This window comes from Carcharhinus amblyrhynchos, chromosome 6 (assembly GCF_965287045.1).
Source record: "Carcharhinus amblyrhynchos chromosome 6, sCarAmb.v2.hapA, whole genome shotgun sequence".
Classification (NCBI taxonomy): Eukaryota; Metazoa; Chordata; class Chondrichthyes; order Carcharhiniformes; family Carcharhinidae; genus Carcharhinus; species Carcharhinus amblyrhynchos.
The window spans coordinates 61,114,986-61,133,354 of record NC_137329.1 but is presented as its reverse complement, the minus strand read 5'-3'; the positions used below and the strand labels follow the sequence as shown (position 1 = coordinate 61,133,354).

General features: G+C 43.5%; 1 protein-coding gene across 1 annotated transcript in view; it reads right to left on the bottom strand.

Annotated features, from left to right (window-relative positions):
- The window catches only part of LOC145344339 (astacin-like metalloendopeptidase), a 228,578-nt gene that overhangs the window by 123,654 nt on the left and 86,555 nt on the right, over positions 1 to 18,369 (bottom strand). The gene's annotated exons all lie outside the window — the stretch shown is intronic.

Genomic DNA, 18,369 nt, shown 5'->3' with positions numbered 1-18,369 from the left:
CAGTACATAATTGGGCAATTTTCCACATTGCCAGGTAGATGCCAATGTAATAGCTGCACTGGATCATCTTCGCTAGGGGCACAACAAGTTCTAATGCACAAGGCTTCATTGCCAGAATATTGTCAAGGCCCATAGTCTTTGCAGTATCAGTGCCTTCAGTCTTTTCTTGATATCTTGTGGAGTGAATCAAATTGGCTGAAAACTGGCATCTGTGATGCTGGGGACCTCCAGAGGAGACCAAGATGGATAATCCACTTAGTATTTCTGGCTGAAGTTTGTTGTGAATGCTACAGCATTATCTTTTCCACAGAAGGGCTGGGCTCCTCCATCATCAAGGATGGGGATATTTGTGGAACCTCCTCCTCCAGTGGGTTGTTTAATTATCCACCACTATTCACAACTGGATCTGGTAGGGCTGCAGAGCTTAGATCTGACCTTTTGGTAGCGGAGTTGCTTAGTTCTTGCTGCTTATGCTGTTCGGCCTGCAAGTAATCTTGTTTGTAGCTTCACCTGACTGGTGCCTCATACCTGATGTTGCTCCTTGCAGTCCCTTCTGCATTCTTCATTGAACCTGGGTGATTCCCCTCATTTGGGGACAATGGTGAAGTGGGGAAATGCTAGGTCATGAGGCTATAGATTATGGTTGAGTAATTTTGCTTCTGTTATGGCCCACAGCAACTCATGGATGCCCAGGTTTGAGCTACTAGATCTTTTTGAAGCCTACCCCATTTCACACAATGGCAATGCCACACAATGATGAAGGATATCCTCGACACAAAAGTGGTACTTTGACTCCAGAAGTACTGTGCATTGGTTACTCCTACAGATACTATCATGGACAGGTGTATCTGCAGCAGACAGGTTGGTGATGATGAGGTCAAGAATGTGTTGCACTCTTGTTGGTTGTCTCACCACCTGCTGCAGTCCCAGTTTAGTAGCTATGCCTTTTAGAACCCAGTCTGTAATGGCTACCACCAAACCACTCATGGTGATGGACACTGAAGTCACCCACCCGGATCACCATCTGTGCCCTTGCCACCCTCAGTGCTTCCTCCAAGTGGCCTTCATCAGCTAAGAGGTGATGGTACATGGTAGCCAGCAGGAGGTTTCCTTGCCCATGTTTTACCTGGTACCATGAGACTTTATGGAGACTCAGGGCAACTCTGTTCTGACTATATACCACTGTGCTGCCACCTCTGCTGGGTCTGTCCTGCTGATGACACAGGATATACCTAGGAATGATGATGAATGTGTCTGGGACAATATGTGTAAGGTATAATTACGTGAGTATGACTACGTCAGGCTGCTTCTTGACTGGTCTGTGACACAGCTCTTCCAATTTTGGCACAAGCCCCCACATGTTAGTAAGGAGGCCTTTGCAGGGTCAGCAGGGCTAGGTTTATTATTGTTGTTTCTGCTGTCGATTGATGTTGGATGGCCCATCTGGCTTCATTCCTTTTTGTTTCATCTGTAGTAGTTGAATACAGCTGAGTGACTTGATGGGCCATTTCATGCGACATTTAAGAGTCAACCACATTGCTGTGTGTCTGAAGTCATATGTAGACTACACCAATAAGAATAACAGGTTTCCTTCCCTAAAGGACATTCGTAAACAAGATGGGTTTTTATGACAATCGATTCATGGTCATCATTAGATTTTTAATTCCAAATATTTGATTGAGTTTTTGAATTCTACCATCTGCAATGGTGGCATTTGAATCCAGGTCTGCAGAGCGTTATCTTGGGATCTGGGTTATTAGTTAAATGACAATACCACCACCTCCTCTGAACTGTCCTATAGTTGATGTAAAAAAAGAAAAATCCTGCAGATGTTGGAATCTGAAACAAGAACAGAAAATGCAGGAAAATCCCAGGAGGTCTGAATGCATCTGTGGAGAGAGAATAGCTTCCAGACAGGATGATCCTTCATCAGAGCTGTCCCTGCGGGTTGTGGACTCTGGGTTCCAGAGGGAATGGTTCTCTGTCCAGGGCAGCAGTAGGAGCAGAACGTAGCAGAGTGAATCTAGAGGTAAACTGCATCAACTAAACTCAAAAAAGTCTGAAAACCGAAGTGACATCTCAGTGAAGTGGCAAGCTGATTCAATAGTGGAGGGAGTTGAGAGAGAACTTAGCCTGGCAGGGCAGGTGAGATCATTCAACCTCTCTCTGCACTATGTGGTTCTTCTGTCATGGTTGCCAGCCACACTGACCTCCAGCCGATGGCCTCCTAGGCCAGAGTGGTGTGGTAGTTGTGCTTCCTAGATTCATCCCTTGGGAGAGGACTTGCCTCTGCACTCAGACTCCTTGAATCAAGGTTTCAAGGGCATAATTGTTGAATTAGGATTCAAACTTCTTCTTGAGATTCCTAGAATTTTGCCTCAGCAAACGGGAAATCCTGCACAATCTGGTGAAGAGACGTGGGCTGGAGAGAGTGATATGAATGTGTTGGTGAAGTAGGGAAAAGGTGAATGCATTTTGTAACTGAAGGGAAAGGGTTAATGAATTTTGTACCTAGAATATGTCACAAACATAACCCTTCATCATTACTGATCTTCTCAAGCTTATAATGCTCCTGGCATTAATGTAAGTTATTTGTTCATGTCTTACATGCTTTAACTCTCATTTTTATAAAGACAGTTTAATGTGGCTGTTATTTTGTAGATTTTGCAAATCTTATCTATTTGTGTTAGCTGGACATTGTTACACAGATGGTAGTTTACGATACCAGCTTTTGACAGCTGCTGATGATAGATTGCGATACCGGCTTTTAACAGGAAGAGTCCTGCTGGGACAGCCGTGATCGCACAAGTAACTTCAAAGACAGGGATGCCGGTACTGCTGTAGAAAGGTTTTGAATCGTGACCGTGTGTCATGACTGCAGCTGCCAGCTGGACTGTAATTCCTGATTAACTCTGGGGCTGCATCACGACCCAGGAAGGAAGACCCGAAGGTCTGGCCGGAACTGGAAATTTGAATTGTGATTCCTGCTGGAGGTCATGATGTACAAATGCCCACTTGTGTTTGTGTTCTAGGAGAAGTCTGTAGTCCTACTTCTCCCAAAGCTCTTGAATGAACACCAGAGCTTTGAAATAAAAACCACTGTATTTTGACTCACTAACAGTCTCAGAGGTATTATTTTACTTACAACAGTTGGACTGTTGTATAAATATAGTAATTTGACCAAAAAACCTGCCAGCTGATGATCGCTGGTCTCAAATATCGCCTCAGATACTCACTCATGCCTAAGTAATGAGACACCAAGTGCAGAATTGTGCACAAATTCAGACTATTCTGGCTAACAGAAACAGAGACGCTATAACTGCCCACAACCATACTTAGACAAAAAAGTGGCGTACTTTGACCTTTATTTCAGAAAAGAGTTGGTTTTTTGAACTTCCTTGGATTTCTATAGAAAGTCCTTGAGTGTTGTGTGGTATACCTTTACTAAATAGCAGATTTATGTTGGGTAATGTTTCTACGATGTTAACTGATGTGTTCTGACTAAGTGCAATTTTCTGTGCAGAAGGCTACTTTGTCGAACTGTTTTAACTATGTAACTTCAATCTTGTGCGATTACATTTATTTTCTTCTTGTTAATAAATGTTTAATTTTTAAAACCCTAGAAGTGATACTGAAATTGTTTCTGGGATCAGTAGCTGTTTCTCCCCCCTGTTCAAAATATAAAAAAAAGCTATGATTTTCCATTCATTCATGGAATGTGGGTGTCACTGGCTATATCAACATTTATTGCCCATCCGAGTGCATTTGAAGGTCAACCACTGCAGGGGCTGGGAGCAACTGAAATGTGGAGCTTATTCAAGGAGCAGCTACTGTGAGTCCTTGATAAATATGTACCTGTCAGGCAGGGAGGAAGTGGTCAAGCAAGGGAACCATGGTGTACTAAAGAAGTTGAATCTCTAGTGAAGAGGAAGAAGGAGGCTTATGTAAAAATGAGACATGAAGGCTCAGTTAGGGCACTGGAGAGTTACAAATTAGCCAGGAAGGAGCCAAAGAGAGCGTTAAGAAGAGCTAGAAGAGGACATGAGAAGACTTTGGCGGATAGGATCAAGGAGAACCCTAAAGCTTTCTACAGGTATGTCAAGAATAAAAGATTGGTTAGGGTAAGATTAGGGCCAGTCAGAGACAGTAGTGGGAAGTTGTGCGTGGAGCCTGAAGAAATAGGAGAGGCACTAAATGAATATTTTTCGTCAGTATTCATGCCAGAAAAAGTCAATGTAGTTGAGGAGAATACTGAGATACAGGCTTTTAGACTAGACGGGATTGAGGTACTTAAGGAGGAGGTGTTAGCAATTCTTGAGAGTGTGAAAATAGATAAGTCCCCTGGGCCAGATATAAGGGATAGGATTTATAATCATCTAGAGAGAAATGAATTGATTAGGGATAGTCAACATGGTTTTGTGAAGGGTAGGTCGTGCCTCACAAACCTTATCGAGATTTTTGAAAAGGTGACCAAAGAGGTGGATAAGGGTAAGGCAGTTGACGTGGTGTATATGGATCTTAGCAAAGCATTTGATAAGGTTCCCCATGGTAGGCTACTGCAGAAAATGCAGATGCATGGGATTGAGGGTGATTTAGCAGTTTGGATCAGGCATTGGTTAGCTGATAGAAGACAGAGGGTGGTGATTGATGGGAAATATTCAACCTCGAGTTCAGTTACAAGTGGTGTACCTCAGGGATCTGTTTTGGGGCCCCTGCTATTTGTCATTTTTATAAATGACCTAGGTGAGGGTGTAGAAGGATGGGTTAGCAAATTTGCTGACGACACCAAAGTTGGAGGAGTTGTAGACAGTGAGGGGGATGGATGTTACAGTTTGCAGAGGGACATAGATAAACTGCAGAGCTGGGCTGAGAGGTGGCAAATGGAGTTTAATGCGGAAAAGTGTGAGGTGATTCACTTTGGTAAGAGTAACAGGGGTACAGAATATAAGGCTAATGGAAGGACTCTTGGTAGTGTCGGCGAGCAGAGAGATCTCGGTGTACATGTGCATAGATCCCTGAAAGTTGGCATCCAGGTTGAGAAGGCTGTTAAGAAGGCATACGGTGTGTTAGCTTTTATTGGTAGAGGGATTGAATTTCGGAGCCGTGAGGTCATGTTGCAACTGTATAAAACTCTGGTGCGGCCGCACTTGGAGTATTGCGTACAGTTCTGGTCACCGCTTTTAAGAAGGATGTAGAGGCATTGGAAAGGGTGCAAAGGAGGTTTACCAGGATGTTGCCTGGAATGGTGGGAAGGTCTTATGAGGAAAGGCTGAGAGACTTGAGGTTGTTTTCGTTAGAAAGAAGAAGGTTGAGAGGTGACTTAATTGAGGCATACAAGATGATCAGAGGGTTAGATAGGGTGGATAGTGAGAGCCTTTTTCCTCGGATGGTGATGGCTAACATGAGGGGACATAGCTTTAAATTAAGGGGCGGTAATTATAGGACGGATGTCAGAGGTAGGTTCTTTACTCAGAGGGTAATAAGGGCGTGGAATGCCCTGCCTGCAGCAGTTGTGGACTCGCCAACTTTAAGGGCGTTCAAACGGTCAGTGGATAGGCATATGGATAACATTGGAATAGTTTAGGTTAGAGGGTCATTAGATTAGTTCCACTGGTCGGCGCAACATCGAGGGCCGAAGGGCCTGTACTGCATTGTAATGTTCTATGTTCTATGTAGTCCCATCAGGATTTTATATGTTTCTATGCGATTCCCTCTTATTGTTCTAAATTCCAGTAAGTATTAGCCTCTCTTCATATGTCAATCCTGCCATTCCAGGAATCAGTCTGGTAAACCTTCACTGGACTAAATAGTAATAACAAGAATGTCCCTCCTCAGACAAGGAGACCAAACTGCATACGATACTCAAGGTGTGGCCTCACCAAGGCCTTGTATAACTGCAACAAGACATTCTTACTCCTATACATAAATCGACTTGCTGTGAAGGCCAGCATGCTATTACCTTCCCTCACTGCCTGCTGCACCATGACACTCAGTTCACTTTGCACTTCTCTTTTTTCTAAACTGCTACCATTCAGATAATAATCTTCCTTCCTGTTTTAGCCACTAAAGTGGATAACTTCAAACTTATCCACATTATATTGTATTTGCCAAGTATTTGCCCACTCAGCCAGCGTGTCCAAGTCACCCTGCAGCCTTTTAGCATCTTCCTCACAAACATACTGCCATCCAGCTTAGTGTCTTCTGCAAGTTTGGAGATATCGCATTCAATTCCTTCATTCAAATCATTAATGTGTATAGTGAATAGCTGCGGTTCCAGCACTGAACCCAGTGGTACCCCACTAGTCACAGCCTGTCACTCTGAAAAAGACCAGTTTATTCCCATTCTCTGCTTCCTGTCTGCCAACCAGTTCTCTATCCACATCAATACATTATCCCCAATACCATGAGCTTTAATTTTGCACACTAATCTTTTGTGTAGGATCTTGTCAAAAGCTTTTTGAAAACCCAGATACACAAGGGACGTTACTCCCAAAAAATTCTAAGCATCGAATTCACAGGAAAACTGGAGTAATTCATGTTATTTTTTTCAGTGGGAGTTCAGAGAAGAATCTCCCACACTCTGCCACCAGCATGAATATCATTAAATATCAAGGGGAGGGGCCTATTCATGCTGGAAAGGTTGAAATCAGTGGGCCTCAGTGGCCCTGAAGTGTCAGTCTCTCATTTGCTGCGCCTACTAATAGTATTTAAATAGTATGTAAAATAGCCTTGCTTCGAAGTTGCGCAGATGGCGCCAGAAATCTGGGACTGGGAGATGCAGGCGCGGCACAAATGCTTGCAGGAATCCTGCGAATTAGCCGACAAGCGATTCTCTCAGCCTGCTGCGCTAAAAAATTATCCCAGCAGGATGGGAGAATAACCCCTACAAAATCCACTAGTTCACCCTTGTCCATTCTACTGATCACATCCTCAAAAAATTGCAGAAGATTTGTCAAGCCTCTTTGAATCCATGCTGACTTGGACAAGATCCTGTTACTGCTTTCCAACGGTTCAGTTATAACATCCTTAATAATTGACTCTAGCATTTTCCCCACCACCGATGCTAGGCTAATCGGTCTATGATTCCCCGTTTTCTCTCTCCCTCCTTTTTTAAAAGTGGGTTTACATTAGGTACCCTCCAATCCATTGGAACTCTTCCAGAGTTTATAGAATGCTAGAAAATGATCATCAATGCATCCACGTTTTCTAGGACCATTTCCTTAAGTACTCTGGGATGTGGAGCGTTGGGCCCTGAGGATTTATTATTTTTAATCCTAGCAATTTCTCCAACAAAATTTACTGACTAATAGGATTGACTTCATTTCCTCCTTCATGCTAGACCCTCTGTCTGCTAGTATTTCTGGAAGGTTATTTGTGTCCTCCTTTGTGAAGATAGATCCAAAGTATTTGTTCAGCTGGTCTGCCCTCTCTTTGTTGCTCATTATGAATTCGCCTACTTCTAACTGTAAGGGACCTGTATTTGTCTTCACCAGTCTTTTTTTTCTTCACATACCTATAGAAGTTTTATCAGTCAGTTTTTTTATGTTTTCTGTAAGCTTAGCCTTGTATTCTATTTTCCACTTCCAAATTAAGCCCTTTGTCCTCCTGTGCTGGATTTAAAATTTCTTCCTGTCCTCAGGTTTGCTGCTTTTCCTGGCCAAACATGGGCAACTTTAAGTGCCCGATTAACTGACTGTGGATTCAAAATTCTGGCCTTAGAATATGAAGGGTACCATTATCAGTTGAGATTACTTCAGGCTTCCTAAAACCACACCAGCACCATTAGGTAATGGTAATCAGGGTTGAAATCTCAGTCCCTTCAACATTGAGACACACATTCCTTCCCACATTCTGCAAACCTCTCAAAACAAAACCAATTAATTTACTGTTTCATGCTGCTTTGTACATTTGGCCAAATTCTTGACAATTTTCCATTCCTCCAGCGGAGCAGGCAGAAAGGGGAGTGATTTTGGAGAGGAGAGCTGGAAGGTAAGAGTTTTTGATTTTAACTTACTTTTTTGGAGATTTTTTTCCAGAGCAGCAGGAAACCAGGAGTAGGTCGTGGAGAGATCTGGGAAGATTTTTTGCTTTGCCCAATAAATTTGAATAGTGAAACCCAAGATACTACACGGGTGATGTCTCCCATCCCCCCTCCTCCTCTAACCTGAAAAAAAGACTCGGTGTGAGAGCAGGTAGGTTTTCTTTTCTTTTTTACTAACTCTTATCTTGTTGGGAGTTTGGGTAGAGAGGATGACAGTTAGGGCAGTTCAATGCTCCTCTAGCAGGATATAGGAGGTAAGGGCCACCATTAGTGACCCTGCTGACTTCACCTGTGGGAGGTGCACCCAGCTCCAGCTCCTCAAAGACTGCCTTAGGAAATTAGAGCTGGAACTGGATGAACTTCGGATCATTCGGAAGGCAGAGGGGGTGATAGATAGCAGTTATCTGGAAGTGGTAACACCTAAAAGTGGAGCTAACTGGGTGACAGTCAGGAGAGGGGAAGGAGGAAGCAGTCAGTGCAGGGATCCCTGTGGTTGTTCTCTTCCAAAATAAGTATGCCGTTTTGGATACTGTTGGGTAGGGGGAGGGGAGAGGTTGGTGACCTTCCAGTGATAAGCCATGATGACCAGGTCTCTGGCGCGGAGTCGGGTTCTGTGGCTCAGAAGGAAATATGTAGGAAGAATAGGAGAGCAAAAGTAATGGGGTCTCAATCGTTAGAGGTACAGACAGGCAATTCTGTGGGTGCAAACGAGACTCCAGGATGATAGTCTGTCTCCCTGGTGCTAGGGCCCTAGATGTCTCTGAGCGGGTAGAGAGCATCCTAAAAAGAGACGGTAATCAGGCAGACGTCATTGTCCACATTGTCCCCATTGGTACAAATGACGTAGGCAGAAAGAACAGGGAGGTCCTGCAAGAACCTGGGAGGTTAGCTAGAAGACTAAAAAACAGGACCTCTAGGGTAGCAATCTCTGGATTACTTCCCGTTACATGAGCTAGTGAGGCCAGGAACAGGGAGACTGTGCAGCTGAACACGTGGCTAAAGAACCGGTGTAGAAGGGAGGGTTCAGATTTGTAGATCACTGGAAAGTCTTCCAGTGAGGATGGGACCTGTAAAGAAGGACGGGTCACACCTGAACTGGAGGGACACCAATATCCTGGCTCGGAGTATGGTTCAGGTGGGTTTAAACTGATGTGGCAGGGGGTTTGGGAATCAGAACAGTAGGTCAGCAAGCATAGAGACTGGGAACGAGCATGGGGCCAAGACAAGGCTACCTAAGAGGAAGAGCAATCTTGGGGAGGATGAACTCAGTGGGCCTGGAGGTCTGGAGTGCATCTGCTTAAATGCAAGGAGTGTAACAGACAAGATAGATGAACTTAGAGCCTTAAGACATGCGCGGAACTTGGATGTGGTTGCACTGACACAGACTTGGTTAAAAGAAGGACGGGACTGGCAGCTGAATATTCTGGGGTATAAGTGTTTTAGATGAGGTAGAGGAGGGACTAGAAGAGGTGGGGGAATAGCAATACTGGTTAGGGCGCATATTGCAGCGTACAGAGGTAGACAATTTGGAAGGATCATGTAACGAAACACTGAGGGTAGAGCTCAGAAACAGGAAGGGCGCAGTCACTTTGCTGGGCCTCCCAACAGCCCACAGGAAGTTGAAGAACAGATATGTAAGGAGATTCTGGATAGGTGTAGAAAAAATAGGGTTGTTGCAGTGGGAGACTATAATTTCCCTCATATAGACTGGAAATCCCTTAGGGCCGAGGGTCCAGGTGGGAAGAATTTGTAAAGAGCGTCCAAGAAGGTTCTTTGGAACAATATGTTGATAGTCCAACTAGAGAGGGAGCTATACTGGACCTAGTACTGGGGAATGAGCTCGGTCAGGTCATCAAAGTTTCAGTGGGGGAACATATGGCAAACAGTGACCACAATTCTATAAACTTTTGGACAATCATGGAAAAGGATGAGTGTTGTCCAATGGGTAAGGTGCTGAATTGGAGGAAGGCTAACTACAGCCGGATTAGGCAGGATTTGGTGGCTGTTGATCGGGAGAGGCTGTTTGAGGGTAAATCCACATCTGGCATATGGGAGTCTTTTAAGGAGCAGTTGATCGGAGTGCAGGACAGGCATGTGCCTGTAAAAAGGAAGGACAGGAAAGGTAGGATTCGAGAGTTATGGATAACCAGAGAAATTATGGGTCTAATCAAAAAGAAAAAAGAAGCATATATAAGGTCCAGTGAAGCACTGGAGGAATACAGAAAAAGCAGAAAATAACTCAAACAGGGGGTTTGAAGGGCAAAAATGAAATGTCTTTGGCAGACAGGAATAAGAAGAATTCCAAGGCATTTTATACATACATTAGGAACAAGAGGGTTGTCAAAGAAAGAGTCTGACCTCTTAAGAACAAAGGAGGGGAATTATGCTTAGAACGCCAGGAAATAAGTGAGAGCCTAAATGAATACTTTGCATCAGTATTCACAAAGGAGAGGGACACGTTGATTGGGAGTGTTTCAGAAGGATGTGCAGACCTGTTAGAACAAATCACAATTACAAGGGAGGAAGTGTTGGGTGTTTTAGGAAGCATTAAGGTAGTCAAATCCCCAGGGCCAGATGGCATCTGTCCTAGATTACTAAGGGAGACAAAAGATGAAATTGCTGGCCCTCTAACAGAAATCTTTGTTTCTTCATTGGACGCAGGTGAGGTCCCAGAGGATTGGAGGATAGCAAATGTGGTCCTGTTATTTCAGAAGGTAGCAAGGATAACTTGGGTAATTATAGGCCAGTGAGCTTGACGTCTGTGGAAGGTAAATTGTTGGAGAAGATTCTTAGAGATAGGATTTATACACATTTAGAACACAAAAGTCTCATTAGCGATAGACAACATGGTTTTGTGTGAGGGAGGTCATGCTTCACAAATTTGGTTGAGTTTTTTGAGGAGGTGATAAAAATGGAAAGGGCCATGGATGTTGTCTACATGGATTTTAGTAAAGCATTTGACAAAGTCCCTCATGGCTGGCTGGTGCAAAAGGTTAAATCTCACAGGATCAAAGGTGAACTAGCTAGATGGGTACAGAACTGGCTTGGCCATAAAAGACAGAGGGTAGCAGTGGAGGGATCTTTTTCTGATTGGAGGTCTATGACTAGTGGTGTTCACAGGGCTCTGTACTGGGACCTCTGCTGTTTGTGATATATATAGAAGATTTGGAAGAAGATGTAGCTGGTCCGATTCGTAAGTTTGCAGACGACACAAAGATTGCTGGAGTTGCGGATACTGATGAACATTGTCAGAGAATTCAGCAGGATATAGATAGGCTGGAAAATTGGGTGGAGAAATAGCAGATGGAATTTAATCCAGATAAATGCGAAGTGATGCACTTTAGTAGATCTAATGCAGTGGGGAGCTATATAATAAATGGCAGAACCATCAGGAGTATAGACATACAGAGGGATCTGGGTGTGCAAGTCCACAGATCCTTAAAGGTGGCAACACAGGTGGAAAAGGTGGTGAAGAAGGCATGCTTGCCTTTATTAGACAGAGCATAGAGAATAAAAATTGGCATATGATGGAATGTTGGTTAGGCCACATTTGGAATACTGCATCCAGTTCTGGTCGCTACACTACAAGAAGGACATGGAGGCTTTGGAGAGAATGCAGAAAAGGTTTACCAGGATGTTGATTAGTATGGAGGGTCTTAGCTATGAGCTGAGATTGAGTAAACTAGGGTTGTTCTCCCTGGAAAGATGGAGGTTGAGGGGTGACCTAATAGAAGTTTATAAAATTATGAAGGGCATAGATAGGTCGAACAGTTGGAAACTTTTTCCTAGGTCAGAAATGACAAACACAAGAGGCCACAAAATCAAGGTAAGGGGAACAAGGTTCAATACAGATATACAGGGGACGTATTTTACCCAGAGGGTGACGGGGGCCTGGAATGCACTACCAAGCAAAGTGATTGAGGCAGACACTCTAGGATCATTTAAGATTTATCTAGAGAGCCACATGAGCAGACTGGGAATAGAGGGATACAAAGGGATGGTCTAATTAGGAACGCATGATCGGTGCAGCCTTGGAGGGACGAAGGGCCTGTCCCTGTGCTGTATTGTTCTTTGTTCTTTGTACGCATGATGTACCTTATATTCTCACACTGTTCCATTTCCATATAGACCCATCTACACAATGGTTACTCACTCACCTTGGAAGATCATAAGAGGTCACTGAGTCTTTTATGGTACAGTCATATCCTGTGGATGAGGCTACAGCTGTTCACTATCTTTGCAACCTCTCATCTCACTGGGAGTTCTCCTCTTTCTGTCAGCAGGTCAGGGGACCACCCATCACCCGGAGCAGGGCTTGCAGGGAGTCAGCATCAAACCACGGGGCCATTCCTGGTCTGGGCCCCTTAGCAGCTGATCTCTCCATTTTTCTATGTCATACAAAATAGAATCATACAATCCATGCAGTGCACAAAGAGACCATTTGACCCATTAAGACTACACCAACTTTCCGAAAGACAGCCTTATATTCTCTGTGAAGAGATAAAGACAGTTAAAAGGTAGAGGATTATAGATTTTTCCTAAATCTATACAGGAACAGGTGTGCTCAAATCTTCCTTCCTCTCTTGCAAGGAACCTGAACAATAAACTGCTGGCCTAAGAGATACAATCATTTAAAAATAAGCTCTTACCTGTTACTAGTTTAATTGATTTCCAAGTTTTTTGGCCCAGACTTCTCTCTCCAGTCCACTAATTGCTGGTATCAACCTGTACTAGCTTTAAATAGATGGTCACAACAGATTTCTTTTTCAAGGCCTGATCACTCATTCCTCAGATGTCCTGCTAGTTACCCTGATTGGGTATGCGGTCCATCCTTGTCTTACCTAGCTGGCCAGCTTACCACTAATTGGCCATTAATTGACTGTAAGCCATCTTATTCAGAATTTTTAGAAGTTGGAGGTGGAGGTCAGTGAGCAGCACACTTTTGATCTGTCTCCCTGTCCCTCCCTTTCAAAATCATAGAATCGTAGAATCCCTACAGTGCAGAAGGAGGCCATTTGGCCCGTTAAGCCTGCACTGACAACAGTCCCATCCAGGCCCTATCCCTGTAATCCCATGAATTTTCATTGCTAATCCCCCTGACACTAAGAAGAAATTTAGCATGGTTAATCAACCTAACATGCATATCTTTATCTGTGGGAGTCAACCGGAGCACCTGGAGGAAGACCATGTAGACACGGAGAATGTGCAAATTCCACATTGACATTCACCCAAGGCTGGAATTGATCCCCGATCTCTGGATCTGTGAGGCAGCAGTGCTATCTTCCGTGCCACCGTGTTGCCCAAAAGCATAAAATTCTGCATCCTGTCCCGTGACAGGATGCAGAAGCAGCTCGTCATTGACCAGCAGCAGGTTCTTCGGGTCCTGGTAATGTCTATGACATTTTGCGCTGCTCGCTGCCCATGCCACCGGGGAATCCATGGCATGGAGAAAGGCCAGGAAATTGAGCCCTTAGAGTCAAATTTCATCTCCAGTTTTAATTACTTCACTATTGGCAGCCACACCTTTAGCTATATAGGCTCTAATTTCTGGACAAACCCTTCCTCCTTCAGTGTACTCTTTAAAGCCTCTTTGATCAAGCTTCTGTCTTCTGCCCAAATATCACTTCAATCGTGAATGTTGCTGAAATCTGAAAATATTGCCATTTTTGACTTAATGACAGATAGAAGGTCATTGTTGAAACAGTTGCAAATGTTTGGGTTAAGGACCTGATCCAGAATCACTCATGCAACATCCCTGATTGAGATGATTGACCAACAACAATCACAACTATCTTCCTTTATGCTAGGTATGACCAACTAGTGGAGAGTTATCCCCTTGATTTCCATGTACTTCAATTTGCTAGGGCTCCTCGATGCTACTGTTGGTCAATTACTGCCTTGATATCAAGGGCAGTAACCCTCACTCTTTTCTCCATGCTTGTATCAAGATTGTAATGTGGTCAGGAGTTGAATAGTCCTTGTAGAACCCAAAACCACACTCCAGTCAGCAGGTTATTGCTGAATCGCTTTATCTTGACAGCACTGTCGATGGCAACCTCTATCCCTTTGCTCATGATCAAAAGTAGATTAATGGGGCAGTAATTGATCAGTTTGGATTTGACCTGATTTTATCGACAGGATATACTTAGGCAAATTTTCCATATTGCGGTTGGACCCCAGGACTAAGAGTATGACTAGTCCTGCGGTCCAACCAATTGTCAGGGTTCATAGTCTTTACAGTGTTCAATGATAGCTTATGGAGTGAATCAGATTGACTGAAGACTAATATTTGTGACGCTGGGCACTTTGGGAGGATGCCAAGAATGTATTATCCAGCCTGCACTTCTGGCTGAAGGTTGAAGCTAATGCTTCAGCCTTGTATTTTGCACTGATGTGCTGGGCTTCCTAATCATTCTGAGTGTAGATATGTGTCGAACTTCCTCCACCTTTTAGCTTAATTGTTCACCACCATTAATGATTGGATGTGGCAAGACTGCAGAGCCTAGGTCTAATCTATTGGTTGTCAAATCGCTTAGCTTAATTGCATGCTGCTTTTGCTGTTTAGCATACAGTTTTGTGGTCTCCCTTCACCAGGTTGACAACTTAATTTTAGGTATGTCTGATGCTGCTCCTATCATGCTTCCTGCATCCTTCACTATACTAGGGTTTATCTCAGTTCATTGTTAATGACAGAGTGTGGTATATGCCAGGCTTTGAGGTGACAATTATGGTTGAATATAATCCTGCTGCTCCTGATGGCTCATAATGCCTTATGAATGTCCAAGTTGAGCTGCTATATCTGTTCAAAATCTGTTACGTGGCATTATCAATTAGCACAATGATAATGCCTCACAACATGATGGTGGGTTTCCTGAGTGTGAAAATAAGACTTTGTCTCCATGAGGACAATGTGGTAGTAACTCCAACCAACTCTGTCATGGATGGATGCATCCATGACAGCTGATTAGTGAAGGTGAGGACACATAGGTTCCCCCCCTCAGGTTGGTTTCCCCAATAACCGCCACAGATCCATTTTAGACACTTTGTCTGTTAGGGCATAGCCAGCTTGGTCAGTAATGGTATGATGACCAATGAAGTCCTCCATCTATAACTTATATTATTTGTAATATAAATGCAACATTTACTTAAGTAACAGTATTTGAAAGGCGCTTCACTGGCTGTACAATTTATTGTCATTTAAGACATTCCAGAAAACATAACTCTTTTGGTCCCTTGTCCTGTTTCATTGTTTGGTTCAATGTTTGGTTCAAACTTTCTTCTGGAAGTGTGAATTATGCTCTATTAATGCAAAATCATTTTTTTTTCTTATTTTACATGTTTTGCATTTTCATTTTTATTTCTCACCCTATATGGCATTCTGTGAAGTCACACTCTAAGTTTTAATTCTGTACTAATCATAGAAACAATCGTGCCCCTCCATGGGGCTAATGTCAGATATGCTGGAGAAAATAATATGCCGGCAGGGAAATTGGAGCATGGATGACAGGAGTGCCTCCTCCAGGAGGAAGGAAAGGGGACATTTTGCTACAAGTGAATAAATGGGAAGTGTTGTAGACCCTGTGTATGGCTTGCTTCATTGATGCAAATATTTCATTTTAAGATATCTCTGCCTATGCAATTATATTTAAATGATAAGCTTTTAAAGCTAACTTGACCACATTTTAAATTCAGCAGATATGCTGGGTTAGCTTAGAAATTGACTGCATTTTTGAAAGATATACAGGCTTTTCATAACTGAACAAGCTTTTCATAAACCACAGCTACAAGATTAAGTTAGAGACATTATGGGCCAAGCAATTTCATAACACAGGTAAGAATTAACTTATATCATAGTCACAGATCTGTGTTTAGTTAGTTCAATCCAGAGCTTGTTTTGAGTTTTTTGACAAGTACAGGACTGGCTTTTGCCAGTATCTCTGTCTCTGTCTCTCACTCTCCTCCAGTAATCTTTTTTTACTCTCTGTAATGTGTTAATTTTAAGTTCTGCTCAATAAAAGAAACCCAATGTATTAGTGTTGTTTTTGTCTAGTCTGAGGAATGAATGAACCCTACAGGAAGTTAAGCATGGAGGGTGAAGAGGAGGGAGGAACATCAAAAGACTTAGGCCAGAAGAAATAGACACTGAAGAGGCTTGGGATTGTCAGCAATTATAAAAAAAAGGGAGAGGCCTGAGCACAACATTATCAGGCTACAACACTTCTCTTGTAACATTTGAAATTGGGAAACCCAGCTGTGATCAAATTAAGATATTTGGGGTAATGTTGAAAACTGGATTCCACCTGTGTGAAACCAAGCAAGGAATAATCAATTTGGAAGCTACAGGAGGCCTACATGGTGTAGTATTGGAACCAAAAATCTCAGGTGCCTAAGATACCACATCTATTAATATTAAATTGAAAATTATGCTACATGTAGAGTCCTTAACATTTCACAAGGAAATAATTTATAATAATAAATTTTTAAGATGAAAACAATAAATAATCTGCTCTGAAACCTTGAATTTATTAATGCACACAGCAGTGCATGTTTCTTATTCATTAAAAACAGTGCAGACAAAGGGCAGAATTCTCTCATTTGGAAAAAAGTGCATGGCTGGGTGACTCCAGCAGGGCCTGACCCACTGACCAGAATGGCATGATCCTGCAACAGATTTTGCTCTCAAAGCCTCATTAGTTATGCACAGACGAGTTCCCCAGCAATTCTTCTGGTAGCCTGACAGCTGGTTTGTCCTCTTGCTCTTAGCTGACCAGTTTCACGTTCCTGTCACCACATTTAAGTCCAGTCCAGCACACTCCCCTCACTCTCTCCAGCCCATTCATCTTCACCAGATGGTGCAGGATGTCAGCAATCCAGAAAGAAAGAAACCTGTTCCTTGATTCAAGTGCATTACCCTGAGCCCATCACCTGTGAGGTACCATGTCTTGCTTGGGCCTCTACTCTCCACCTCTGGAGCCTTCATCCATTCCCAAGAGTAAACAATGTGGTATCCCTTTGACTTCTTTTGTTTGCTAGCTTTTCATGCAGGCTTATTGGGAACAGCTTCCTTCCCCGTGGTGTTTCCTTTGCCTTCCATTGTTCTTCTTCTTAATCCACCTACTTGTCACTTCCTTGCCTCTCTGCTTGCCATCATGAGCCCCCTCTCCCTACCTTCCCCTCTTTGCAAAGTCCTTCTTCCCCATTGATCTCCCCACGACTTCTTCAGGCCACCACCAATCCCCACCTCACCTCGCACTCCATCCCTGGCCAAACTTCGGATCTTTGTTGCAGTGACTGCATGAGACCCATAGCACAGTGCTTTTCAGATAGATGCTTGTGTATGGCACCAGTGGGGTAAGGAGATCCCTGTAATCCCAAGCCACAGGAGCAATACTAAGCCAAGATGGTGACTTAGGAGGGCCCGTGCATCTATTAATATGGTCCATGGAAAGCAATTCAGCTTGAAGATGGAGGACAAGAACTGGTTTTCTCCGAAAATGTGTTGGAGAGTGCAGCAGAGAACTGCAGTACTGTGGCAGAAAGCTCTGTTGCACTCACCTCAAATATTCTTGCCAACAGCTGGCAGCTGGTTTGTCCTCTTACTCTTAGGTGACAGGTTCAAAGTTCCTGTTAACACATTTAAATCCAGTCCAGCACACTTACATCACTCTCTGCAGCCCATTCATCTTCGCCAGATGGTGCAGGATATCAGCAATCCAAAAGGAAAGAAGTCTGTTCCTTGATTCAACCACACTACTCTGAGCCCATGACCTATGAGGTACCAATGTCTTGCTTAGGCGTCTACTCTCGACCAGGGCTATTGTGTACATGCTACACTTTAGCAATTGAGTTTGAAGCCGACGTGCTTTCCTGCTGGCTTGACATAACTTTGGAAGGACTGATAGCACCAGTGGGCAGCTGACTTAATGAGCATTCATGGGATGAAAACGAATCCAAAGACGTGTGAGTTAGGTTGATTGGTCTACACAATTGCCCCTTAGTGTCAGGGAGAGTAACAAGGTAAATATCTGGAGTTACAGGGATAGAGTCTGGGTGGGATTGTTGCTGGTGCAGGCTTGATGGGCCAAATGGTCTCTTTCTGCACAATAGGGATTCTATGATTCTATAATTCTTGTATGATGAATGCAAATAGTGTTCATACCATTAGCCAATGGTATGATTGACCCAGCATTAATCCGCCGATGGGAGAATTGCTGGCAGGTTTCCCACATTTTGGCTCTTGCCAGATTCTCTACACTCTTCTGCACCACGCACATGTTGGGAGAATTCTGCCCTAATCTGACCTGGAAACTAACTGCATGGGGATATTT